Below are 13,619 nucleotides of genomic sequence, written 5' to 3'. Positions count from 1 at the left end.
ATAAACAAACAAAGCCGATTAACCTAACTTTGGTTGTTCTGTAGGATAAAAAGGAAGACTGTTGTTTGTGAAGTCAGGTGGTCAGCTGAAGGTAGTGACCCCAGGTTCGTGACCCTTCCCTCTCTCTCTCTTTCTCTCTTACTCAACGTGAGACGCAACACAATTAATTCATCCTCGTTAAACAATTACAACCACGCTAATTGAATTACGTATTTCGTACTTCCCTCTTCAGTCAGATGGAATTGAGCTGTTTGTACTATCTATATCTATATATTAATTACGTAAGCCGATTCTTTGCGTAAAAATTGTGGGCGACTGGGAAGTCGTAGAACGACAGGAGAGGGCTCAAATTAAAGGTCTCGATCCCGTGACGGCGAGAAAAATAGTGAATAAGAGTAGAGCTATAAGATTAAAAATAATAACTGGGCCAGGGTACTAATATACTAATGTATTATTGTAGCACTGTATCAATTCAGAAACATAGATAATTTTATTCTGAGTTTGTTAAAATTACAATAATTTGTTTTACATCTGAGCTTTTTAGGGATTTATTTCCCTACAAGCCACTAGTCTATATATTAATTACGTAACCCGATTCTTTGCGTCAAAATTGTGGGTGACTGGGAAGTTGTAGAACGATGGGAGAGGGCTCAAATTAAAGGTCTCGATCCCATGATGAAGGCGAAAAAAATAGTGAAATCCCCAAAATGTTAACACAAACTTAGATATAACGTAAAATGTTCTCCATAAGAATAGCATTAGAAGCCATTTACTGCTGATTTGTTTATTACAGTACTTCAATACAGCTGATCGTGATTTATCATTAAGCCAGTAAGCAATAATATTACATTTGGATTGCTCATTTTCCTGTCAATTCTGCATGTACTGTATACTATGTAAAACCAGGAATAATATCACCTATAACAATTAAGACTTTTTAGTTACGTGTTAGAAAGTTGAAATCAATTAATTGTTTTACTGGGCAATTTGCAAACTTGTGTATTGTTAAGTAAATTAGTTAAGTGGATGATAGGCCTAAGTAGTAGAATTTTAGAAGATGGCTCAAATCAATGAAATTGGACTTAGAATGGCTAAAAATAATGAAGTTTTTCTTCTAATTTGAAGGTTTTTGTTTTTTGAAGGAATGTTTAACATGAAATAACCACATTGACTAAATTATAAATGATTCAAGATTAAATGGAAAACTTCTGATTTGTTTTTGATTTCAAAACTTATGTTAAAGATTTATTCTACAACCTTTTTTTGTAAATTTACTAACATTTATATTTGAGATTTATTGTGTTTAATCAATATTTTGTATGAAGTGGAAAAACCTGAACGGCCATTCTTGGAAAACAGCTTAGGAATAAAGATGAAATAGGTTCGTACCGCTTCGATACTGGTTCGTAGATGCTGATGTAAAGTAATTTCGAGGTTGATTTCTGATAACTGGGTAGTGGAAACCTAATCAGTCGCAAAATAGTTAGTAATCTGTCGTTGATTAGGCCCTTTTTTGATAGAATATATAAATTCAATCTCACCTTTGGGAGGTATATCACCACATAAATGTATACTAGGCTTATAGTAGTTTTTTTAATGTTGATCAGAAACAAATCTAGTTTCAAGTTTCGCCAATGTGATGCCTTAACTTTACACTAATTGTGTTAAAAATTTACAAAAAAGCATAAACTTAGAAATAATAACTGGGTTGGGGTGCTAATTTAGCGGGTTTGACCAAGAACTTAGCTTATCTCAACACACCTTTATTTGCCTTTTTATATTTGAAATCGAAAATTTCCAATAATTCAATCAGGGAAGACTTTTTTGATCATCATTAACCAAAAGACCAAATTACCTTAGTAAACCAATATTTATTCACAGACATGTTTGCTGCCTTTAACATAGTTAAACCTCTGGAGTCATTCAAAATATTTATTAAAAATAAGATCAACAAAAGCAAACAAAGACAAACAACATACTGTTTTTACACAAAATATATGTTGTTTTGGGATATCTATCCTGACACATGGATAATTTGATTCTGAACTTGTTTATTTTTTATGTCCTAGGACGTTAGGCACGAGCCTGGGATTGTTTTTCACATTACTTCAGGCCAGACCTAGGGGTTGCGGCATTATCACTTAGATAAAATCCATTGGTGACTTGGCGGGAATCGAACCCGGGACCTCAGGGACTGAAGTCTCGCGCTCTAACCACTACGCCAGCTCGCTCCCCCACTTGTATTTTAATATTAGATTAATTTTAAATATTAGAACAATTTGTTTTACATTTTAGCTTTTTAGGGACTTTTGTCCCTACAAGCTACAGTCTATATATTAATTACGTAAGCCGATTCTTTGGGTCGAAATTTTGGGCGACGGGGAAGTCGTAGAATGGGGAGAGAGGGCTCAAATTAAACGTCTTGATACCGTGACGGCAGGAGAAATAGTGAAATTTCCAAAATGTTTACATAAATTGAGATGTAAACTTTCTACAACGTAAAACAATGTACAATGTAAAATGTTCTCCATACGAATAGCATTATAAGCTTTTTACTGTTGATTTTTGTTTACTTCAATACAGCTGATCGTGATTTATCGTAAAGCCAGTAGCAATATTACATTTGGATTACTCATTTGCCAGTCAATTCTGCAATGTACTAAACCAGGGATAACGTTACCTAAGACTCTAACGTTATTAAGACTCTATAGTTCCGTCTTAGAAAGTTGAAATAAATTGTTTAACTGTGCAATTTGCAAACTTGTGTATTAGTGAATTAGTTAAGCGTATGATAAGTAGTACAATCATAAGAGATGGCTCACGACAAAGAAATTGAACTTAGAATGGCTGAAAAAATAATGACTAATAATGAGTTTTTTCTTCAAATTTAAAGGTTATTGTTGTGTAGAGCAAAATTGCCTTAGTAAACCAATATTTATTCACAAACATGTTTGCCGCCTTTAGCTGAGTTAATCCTCTGGAGTCATTCAAATTATTTATTGAAAATAACACCATCAAAAGCAACAAACTGTTTTAAACAAAAGATATGTTGTCCTGATCTATCCTGAGAATCAACTCAGGGGAAAAGTAAACAAAATATAAATTAAAACAAAGGTATCACTTTACTTCCATATGTTGGGTTAGAAAACAAATCAAACAAAATCTCTGACATGACGGTCTCAGGGCTAAGCTCTGAAAGTTATCACGAAATTGATGGTGTATAAACCTACTTTGTGAAATTCTAACATGTATGTACCAAGTTTCCTTGTCATCTGTCCAGCGGTGTCTGATTTTATCACTACTAAACAAATATACAAACAAACCAACATCCTCTTGTATACAGCCGAAACCTATACTAATACAATCGTTACAATCCAACCGGTTTATAACAACCTCTGGATAAGTAGATAACGACCACTTGTAACTACCGTTGTTTACCGTGCAGAACGTAGCTGTTAGCCAGTGGCCGACCCGGTGGCCTCAGGGTTCACGCCGGTTAAGTAATCCTGGCGCATCGTGGGGCGAGTTACATATCCTCCTGGTTGTTAACAACTCCAACAAAGTGATTAAGGAAATTAATGGCGATTTACATGAACAGCACAGACTTGGTAACAAGTTTTGTTTCTACGATTTTATCGCAAACATATGCAGAACATTAACACAAAAGGCGTGACAGAAAATTACCGTGGTGAGTTGATGGCTTAGTCTGCAGTCTGCAGCGCTAAACTAATGCAGTCGTGACGTGGATCCGCCGTATTATTGACAGTTTAGTACTGGGTCAAGTCATCCCCATGCATTGTGCGATACGTCCCACGCGCAGGCCTCTGCGAGCGTCCCAACCCCGCGCGGTGGTCACTTCGGGTCGCTCGCGGCACATGTCCAACTCCGCGCGGTGGTCACTTCGAGTCCCTCGCGGCACATGTCCAACTCCGTGCGGTGGTCACTTCGGATCCCTCGTAACACATACCCAACTCCGCGCGGTGGTCACTTCGGGTCCCTCGCGGCACATGTCCAACCCCGCGCGGTGGTCACTTCGAGTCGCTCGCGGCACATGTCCAACCCCGCGCGGTGGTCACTTCGGGTCGCTCGCGGCACATGGCCAACTCCGCGCGGTGGTCACTTCGAGTCCCTCGCGGCACATGTCCAACTCCGTGCGGTGGTCACTTCGGATCCCTCGTAACACATACCCAACTCCGCGCGGTGGTCACTTCGGGTCCCTCGCGGCACATGTCCAACTCCGCGCGGTGGTCACTTCGGGTCCCTCGTGGCACATGTCCAACTCCGTGCGGTGGTCAATTTTGGCTCTCACAGTCCTGACGGCTGTGAGTTTGTATTTGAAGTTTGAAATTATAATAAATATACATAATTTAGAACTGTACGAAACCACTGTAACTAATATAATAAAGTTAATTAGTACTAAATAGAATACTTATGTTTCATTTTAATTTACCCATCATTAACCCAATCTAATATAACCTAACCTAAACAAGCCTAACCTGTCACATGAATAAAGAATCTATGAACAAATAAAAGTGTAACATATATAGAATATGTTATCAACACATCATATCTCATACGAAAGCACAACACGGTAGCACGCTACCGTGTTGTGCTGATGTAGTAACACTTCGGCCCAGTAACATTTCGGCCAAACTCAAATTTCTTAGAAAAACAGTATCACTTCGTCCCACTCGCTTTTACAGATGATTAAATAAGCTAATGGAGTAACATTTCGGCCCGACGAAAAATTGACAAGGGTTGAGGAACGCAGTTTAGGTAGTAAGAGGTACATGACCTGTATACTTTGCAACCACCCTCTGGTGGAATGTCGCCCAACCGTCACCCCTTGCATCCTCTGACCTTACATGACGGAGAATCTGTGGAATCTTACCTAACCTAACCTAACCTGTCAAATATTTTGTTGGGACGAAGTGTTACTAGTGGGCAGGTAGAGAGTTGGACCGTAGGCCACATCTGAGGGTTTCGGCCCGAAATGTTACTGGGCCGAAGTGTTACTTGGACCGAAGTGTTACGACACGCGTGAAATTGGACTGGACCCTTCGGGGGCCATACAAATTTCCATCTGCTTAAATTTGAGCACCGTGCGGAGTTGAGCTATCCCCCTAAAGCCAACCTCTTAAACAAGGTTGTTTAATGGGAAAATGAAGAGGATTCAGTAAATCCATTCGTTGAAGTCACCGCGTTCGGTAGAGTCAGTTATGTTTTGAGTAGCAGGCACAGTTGTCACGATTCCTACTTAATGCGCTTCAATAATTTAAAATAGTTGAAGGCCTAACCAGCAATACTGTAGTCTCGTCTCGTTGGAGGGCTCATATTGTCATATCATGCAGAAGCTGATGTAGGATTACCTCAGTAGGTCTTTCAAAAGATCATATCTGTCTGAGGCTGGGGAGTTCGTCAATGTCAAATGTGTATCAATGTCTACATAGAGGAGGAAATATTCAATTTTGAGTAAATCGCTTTTCTGGAATAATAAATCCATTCCCCTAAAATAGTTTACAATAAAATGTATTATAAAACTTATTGTTTTAACTGTAGATTTGGACACTAAAGTAAACCATAGTAATTAAATGTTGGTGCATTAAATGTAATCAATTTAGATTAATCCCACAGCAAAGCATGGGTAGGATCAGAGTGAAGCTGAGTGGTTATAGTGTTTGTCTGACAATCAAAAGGGGGTCGTTTTGATCATGAGAAAAGTCAGTAGCTTTTTGGTGTTTCGAAAATGGACTCAAGAGTCCCTTGATTACAGTTTGTGATCACTTGAAAAAAAAAACAGCTGACCCTAGTCAGTAACAAAGCAACAAAGATCATCTAACACCATTCTAATTAATGCTAATTATATATTATATATGCTAATTATAATGGTATTTACGTAGTTGTTACATGTCATAGAATCACAATTGTTTCTACAACATCAGAAATATTACTTCTGTTACAAAGAGATCGTTTCATGCTTATGTTAGGTCCACCAACAAACTCAAAACTCAAAAGCCGGTTAAAGGAAACAACCACGTTGAAATATCAACCCGGACGAGGATAAAATATCTGTAATATTCAATGGTGACTGAGGCAAGGGGGGTATGTATTGGTTCGGGGCGTAACTGATGCAGGTATTCACTTTTGTTTGCATTTTTTTACTGTTTTAAAATTTAAGCTGAAGTTTTTCTCAAGATTCTGCGACACCATCAACTTAAACATTATAACTACTAATCAATAACATTTGTAAAATTATTCTTTCAAATAAAAAATAGATACATTTCAAAATCCTATACTCTAATACGAGCAATGTCTGTCTGTAATATATATCTCGAAATACAGTGGAAGGGTTTTGGAATTAGGGACTTATGGGCCTAAATACGTAATTGACGACAGCCACTACCTAGAAAAAGTCATATTTCGCTACACAACTCATTTAAAGATTTAACATTGGCCTTATGGGTTGGCAAGTCGTATAATGTTCGTTGAACAAAATAACATGGAAAAATTAAACAAAAGACTTGTTACATGTGTTTATAACAAGCCATCCACAGTATGTACTAGCAAATTACAATATACAGTACAAATGGAAAACCTCAGTTAGTTGCAACTATTGAGCAAAGATTACACTGAAGATAACTTGCTATAGGGGAATATTAGTTCCAATCAATTATTACTGAAGGCCTATCCCACCAAAACTTAATCCTTGAAGTACTGAGGCATTCCAAGTAAACTAATTACATGCGGGGGGTTTAATGTGCATAAAACTATTACTGTATGCCAAATCCCAATAAAAAAAACAGACAGAATTTTAATTTCTTTAGAAGTAGAAGAGAGAAAGCAAAAATCGTTACCACAAGCCATTTTGAAACTAGTATGATTTTGTTTGTATCATATTATTATCTGCTGTCATTAGTGAATGTAAAAGTCAAACAACGGGTTTCAATGACTAGAGGGGAGACAAAATTTGTGCGAGTAGCACTTAAACTTAAGCAAGATCATAAAAGAGTATCTTATTTTTTGTTCAATTGGATACTTTTAAATTACAGAGTTGTTATTATTTCTGCGATCAAAAATATCCATGGTTTGTAATTAAAATGTTTTTCGTAAATTATAAAATGTCTGTTTACGATATTGTATTAACGATTAAACCCAATTAACCATAACCGAGCAAGGCTTGGCCTCCGGTACTATTTTCAAATAGGATACAAGAGTAAAAAGCGGAATTATTAGTTGCAATGACATTCAACTAACTACTCGTTACATTGTTGTGAAGGGCTGCTAGTTACCTGGAGAGTATCCGAACACTCGGACGTTCACACACAGACTGACTGTACGAGGCTCAGCCACAGCCGCGCCTTCGCTGCACAAGTTACGTACACATAACTCCTCTGTGTGAGTATGTAGTAAATACACAGTCCTACAATCTGAGTAAAGCTCTAAAAACTAAATATATCGCTAAGTATACAAAGCTTTATTTTAAGATGTTCTTCAGTATTTCTCCGCCAAATAAAATTAGCGATATTGGTTGGTCTCGCTGGAGCCACCACCTTGTGCAGACGAGTCCGTTGTTTTCTATCATTTGGTTTGTTACCATTATGTTGTTTTGATTAAATTGTAATTCTCCACCTTTTGCTGGGTTTGTGTTCTAATCTTGTTATGTTGTAGGCGGCTGAGGACGGGATCGGATTCCAAATTGTAATTCTCCACCTTTTGCTGGGTTTGTGTTCTAATCTTGTTATGTTGTAAGTGGCTGAGGACGGGATCGGATTCCAAATTATAATTCTCCACCTTTTGCTGGGTTTGTGTTCTAATCTTGTTATGTTGTAAGTGGCTGAGGACGGGATCGGATTCCAAATTGTAATTCTCCGCCTTTTGCTGGGTTTGTGTTCTAATCTTGTTATGTTGTAAGTGGCTGAGGACGGGATCGGATTCCAAATTGTAATTCTCCACCTTTTGCTGGGTTTGTGTTCTAATCTTGTTATGTTGTAAGTGGCTGAGGACGGGATCGGACTCCAAATTGTAATTCTCCGCCTTTTGCTGGGTTTGTGTTCTAATCTTGTTATGTTGTAGGCGGCTGAGGACGGGATCGGATTCCAAATTGTAATTCTCCACCTTTTGCTGGGTTTGTGTTCTAATCTTGTTATGTTGTAAGTGGCTGAGGACGGGATCGGATTCCAAATTGTAATTCTCCGCCTTTTGCTGGGTTTGTGTTCTAATCTTGTTATGTTGTAAGTGGCTGAGGACGGGATCGGATTCCAAATTGTAATTCTCCGCCTTTTGCTGGGTTTGTGTTCTAATCTTGTTATGTTGTAAGTGGCTGAGGACGGGATCGGATTCCAAATTGTAATTCTCCACCTTTTGCTGGGTTTGTGTTCTAATCTTGTTATGTTGTAAGTGGCTGAGGACGGGATCGGATTCCAAATTGTAATTCTCCGCCTTTTGCTGGGTTTGTGTTCTAATCTTGTTATGTTGTAAGTGGCTGAGGACGGGATCGGATTCCAAATTGTAATTCTCCGCCTTTTGCTGGGTTTGTGTTCTAATCTTGTTATGTTGTAACTGGCTGAGGACGGGATCGGACTCCAAATTCCGAAACGACGTGAACACTTGTCCGTGATGGGAAATGTCTACAATGATCTCTTAAATAAAAAATACATTTATATTCGATAACAGGTTTTGTAAATGAAGGAACTGCAAGCAATGTGAACCACACCATTTACCTATATGATGTATCCAAACTAAACATGACATGTCAACTACGACAACATTAAAATCAACAAGTTTTATTCCTTGTGAAAACGTGTTGAAAACTTTCTATATAGGTTTGCTGCCTACAGGGAGGGTAATAAAGTGGGGTTTTTAGTAAAATATTAATAGCTTTGTATAAAATAAATAAATTTGCCAAGTTTCATCCAAATTTATTATATCCATAAACAAGCAAACTACAACTTTTTACTTATTCTCCGAATAACATGGGAATTTTCAATTTACAATTTTCTCCGTAACCAATAACCGTACTAAAACACTTCATTATGATAAATTATTTTTTTAAAGCTCTTCAAAATGGTCTAGAGAAAATTTGGGAAATATTAATACTTTTAATACTTTTCAATGAAATGGCGACCATACAAAGTAGGTATTTTATGTCAAGTACGAATGGTTATATAATTATGTTTTGAGGGTCAAAAACGAGAAAACCCAATTTTTACCCCATAAATCGCGTTCCCATATTTATATATGAAATAAATATGGTAATAATTTATACAGTGTATATACGAGACGAGTATATGGTTTATATACATATGAATTTGAACGGATGGTGTTTTTGGCTTCTAGGGACATCAAAATGAAAAAGTTAATCGGTCCCGGGTCCAAGTCTTACCATGAGACCTACGGTAATAGCTTATTCATATGGGAAATTCGATAAAACCGAGAGATTCAATAGTTTGTTAACGTTCTGTTTCACAAAAACAATGGTTCCATAAGTTTTGCTTCATAAGTGGTTTTTGCAAAAGTACAGTAGCAATGAACAGTTTTGGTGGGATGTCAATGACGTCATTGCTACAGGTCCGGTAGGGATGGGCGTGACATGACGTCACGTCATCTGCTAAAGACGTCGCCCGTGTTTGTTTGCGACGCCTACGTGACAATTTTGTTGTCGCACAATTGTTTCTTGACCCGATTGCTTTCAACTTTGATTGCAACTGAGGCAGGTTTGAAAGTTGTTTGCTAAGCAAATTGTGTTGAATAACTGTTGATATGGATTAAATATTTCTTCGGATCTAAGAATCTAAAATGTATAACAATATTAGAGAATGTTAATCTGAAGACTCGTAATATATCATGTAATTGTATTGCCAGAGCAATAAGATTCACCTTTTCACGAATTTCCCTATAGGGAAGTAGCTATTACCGTAGGTGGCACGGTAATACATAGGTCCGGGACCGATTTTCTTTTTCATTTTGATGTCACCAGAGGCTAAAAACACCATTCGTTCAAATATATCTATATATATAAAAGGCAAAGCCCTTACTGACTCACTCATCACTAATTCTCCTACTTCCCATTTACCTAGGAGGCTAAAATTTGGTACATTGATTGTTTAGGCATTAAATAGGAAAACTAAGCTGTTTTTATTCTGATCGGACTCTCGGGCTCCGCCCCAGTGTCTCTGGAGATTCCCATTATAACCTTATGAGTACTCATAATTAAATGGAATTAATGAATCTTAACAGCTGTTTCAATTAAACAAGTTGGTTCTGTTCTATGGTGTTCAATAGCATTAAAGTTAAAAGGATTACCAACAGGGTGCAGCACTATTATATCTTTTACATTTATGACAACAGCTAATTTGCAACCAAAAGGTGAGTGAGCGTAGCGAACGAACTTCAACCTGGAGGCGAGTTAGCGTAGCGAACGAGCTAACCTGAAGGCAAGTGAGCGCAGCGAACGAGCTCCAACCTAAAAGTGAGTGAGCGTAGCGAACGAACCTCAACCAGGACGTGATTGAGCCATGCGAACGAGCTCACTTATGAAGTTAAACGGGGCAAAGCCCGTGGGTACTGCTAGTATGGGGACGCGGAAAGGTCGCCCCCGGAAACATCACCCCCCTACGTCATATTGACGTCAGAGACCGGGGGGTGATGTTTCCGGCCGCGGACACTCAATTTCAGTTGCAGCATGCACTCGTCGATATGAAGAGTTATTTTTGAGTTTGCGTATTAATTAGATAATTATATTCACTTATCATATACAATTACCAGATTTTCTAATTCGAATTTATGTTAACCGGATACGTTAACCCCGATCGTTTTCAAAATGCACACCCCGGAAAGGTCCCCCCCTGCCATGATCTCCCCCGGTATACCTGCTGTAGGGCTTGGGCTCGTGACTCGAGCCAGCTATTGTTCACAAGGGTAGAGACTGTCCCATATTACCACCGCTCGACTGAACTCGCAAGAATGGGAAGGATTTGGTATTATTACGCAAATGTTGTGGATATTAAGATAAATACAAATTAACACTTTGATATTGTGCTTTCTCTAGACATTTCCCCTTAATTTTATACATCAAATGATGTATAAATTACGTATAGTTTTTTTCCGTCAACGTATAAAATGTATTTGTAAAACGTGGAAATGAAATAAAATGTTTAAAGTAATAGTGACAATTAAGTAAGGAATCAACTCGTATTAATATGAGCATGCTTCAACCACTCAACATCATAATACAGTACACACTTGACAAACATATTTTCACATTTCCTAATTCTTAAATTGTAAAAATTGAGCAATAAATGCTGTATATAATTTTTATACATTTAAATAATTGTCTGGATTTTATGGTAAAATAAATGCATTGAGAATATTCCTGATTTGATATTGGTGAAGGACTATTTCCCGCAAAAAGAATTTAGAAAGTAAATATTGGTTAGTTTCTTCGGCAATAAACAGGAAAAAGCTTACACTATTTACGTTTGCGTTGACAGAGAAGCAAGCAACAGTGTCACATTCACTTTATTTCATGATTTCACACTGCTGATATTAAATAACTAAATTGACATTGAAGTAGTACAGTTATTCCATGAACGGTCGCCCATTGTTTTGAAAGTTACACATTTAAATCTACCTGTAGTTCGCAGAATATTAATACGTATAACTTAAAAGTTTGCAAGAGAACATAATCCTAAGTATAGTATCCACTATTCTCAGAGTATTGATTTATGGAATTCGTCTGTAATTTTCAGACTATTAATTCGTAGAGTACAACTGTATTTATAGCGGGAAGTATTTTTTGTAAAATAGCTTAGATTTCCCCACTTCAGGTATCCCTCCCTAGAATACCTGAGCCAAATACGTTTGTTTAACATAGTCAAGGAAAAGTTTAGTTAGTTATTTACTAAAGTCAGTTTCATCTTTTTACCATAATTCGTACATTAACATAATTCATAATTATCAGTGTTATCTAGCCTATGTACTTAATTAATTTGGAAGGGGTTAATTTGCGAACAGAACGCCTCATTGAGTTTTAAACAGATTTTGAAAATGTTAATGTAATTTGTAAAAAGTATACTCTGAAGTTGCACTAACAATAAAATCAGCTCAAAATATGGTAGGGGATTTTCCCCAGTGTTTTCTAGAGACCTGCTACACCGGTTTACATTTTTATAACCCTCGAAATTTTGGTATATCGATATAGACTACACACATTCTACAAACATGACATAACTTTCATGGCATAAACTTATAGGCCTACTTACACAGATTTGATTTCAGACAATTCTAGATTTTGCCCAAGGGTAGAAGTATTAGAGATGTATAGTTCAAATCTACAGATTTCCTGAATACGAAGATCCGTTACGGTAGGAAAAAACAACATTTAAAATTGAAATAGTATGCGGGCAAACACCGACGATCAATATTTAAGTAAACTACTTGTAACAGCAAAAAACGTCAATGACAGTTTGAAACCAGCTGTTAGTTAAAACAGCACTGAAACGACTTTAAATTATTAGCGTCGGCTGCTAGACTAAAAAAATTAAACTTAAAAAAATGAAATCATGGCATTGACATTCCCTTCCTTAGAAAATTATATTTATTTCAACACAAAAATCACGAAATCGCGAAAGTGGTTGATTCAGAATCCTGAAATGAAAAAAAAACTCTGTCACGTTTAAATATATAATATATTACAATTAATTGCACACTCTAGTGGAAATCGATGAAACCCACCCATATGAATTCTTGCTTATCCGTTTACTTTTCCACTCTTTGCGTTTTTGTACATGCCAAGTCAAGTCTTAAAACATTACATTTAAAACAATTGTATTAAATCTTCCATAAATTACAAGAAACAGTAACTCATCCATTTTCCCCGATTCCGAATATTTGTGCGCAATCTTGGCGACTTATGTTCAGTCTCAAGCATTTTGGAGGTGTTCGCAATTCAGACACACCCGTTCCCATAGTCCGATTATGCTGGTTCACGAACTCGTTCTAATAAACTTAGGCTTACACGTTTGTAACATATCTCATCAAACTCGCAGCGTTGTTGCCCGAGTTACCGCGCTCACGGTCACATATACAGGGTGTATTTATAAAGTCCCGCATGGGCTTAATATTTTCAAAACGGCAATAGATAAATCAATAAGATTTGGTACATAAACACCACACCTAAAAACAACGTTTTAAAGACTGTCAGTTTTCTGTCATATAATGGGGACATCCCGCAAGGAGTCAGAAGGAAATCTTAAATAAGAGCATAGGTTGATATTTACAGATAACCTTAGGCATATTCTACAACTTAGCAAAACGTTATTTTTTGTATTAAAGCCATTTTTAATTTGGGACACAAATGATTTTTCTTTTTGCTTTCTTTATTTGTTGTGCTCTTGGTCTTTAATGTTTACCAGGTTTTTAATGATTTATTTGTTGCCAAAAACAATTTAAGAAAATATATTTAATTATTTACTTACATTATTTTTTACGTAGTTAAAATGACTAAATATTTGATTTGATAATTTGAAATATTATCAACATATTTTTCATCCTTTTCCCATATAAGAAGGTGTCCAAACACTACAAAATAGGTAAAGGTACTACAGTAGCAAAATATGTAT

At 36.8% G+C, this 13,619-nt stretch overlaps 1 protein-coding gene across 1 annotated transcript in view; it reads right to left on the bottom strand.

Annotated features, from left to right (window-relative positions):
- LOC128983586 (phospholipase B1, membrane-associated-like) overlaps nucleotides 1-7,321 on the bottom strand; it is a 154,945-nt gene extending 147,624 nt beyond the window's left edge. Inside the window, exon 1 of the mRNA XM_054402921.1 lies at nucleotides 7,290-7,321. The gene's annotated coding sequence lies outside the window, so the exon portion shown is untranslated. The remainder of the gene's footprint in view (nucleotides 1-7,289) is intronic.
- Nucleotides 7,322-13,619: the final 6,298 nt, after the last annotated feature.

This window comes from Macrosteles quadrilineatus, unplaced genomic scaffold (assembly GCF_028750875.1).
Source record: "Macrosteles quadrilineatus isolate MER2022 unplaced genomic scaffold, UCM_ALF_1.0 Scaffold_1__1_contigs__length_201487025, whole genome shotgun sequence".
NCBI lineage: Eukaryota > Metazoa > Arthropoda > Insecta > Hemiptera > Cicadellidae > Macrosteles > Macrosteles quadrilineatus.
This window is presented reverse-complemented; position numbering and strand designations above follow the sequence as displayed.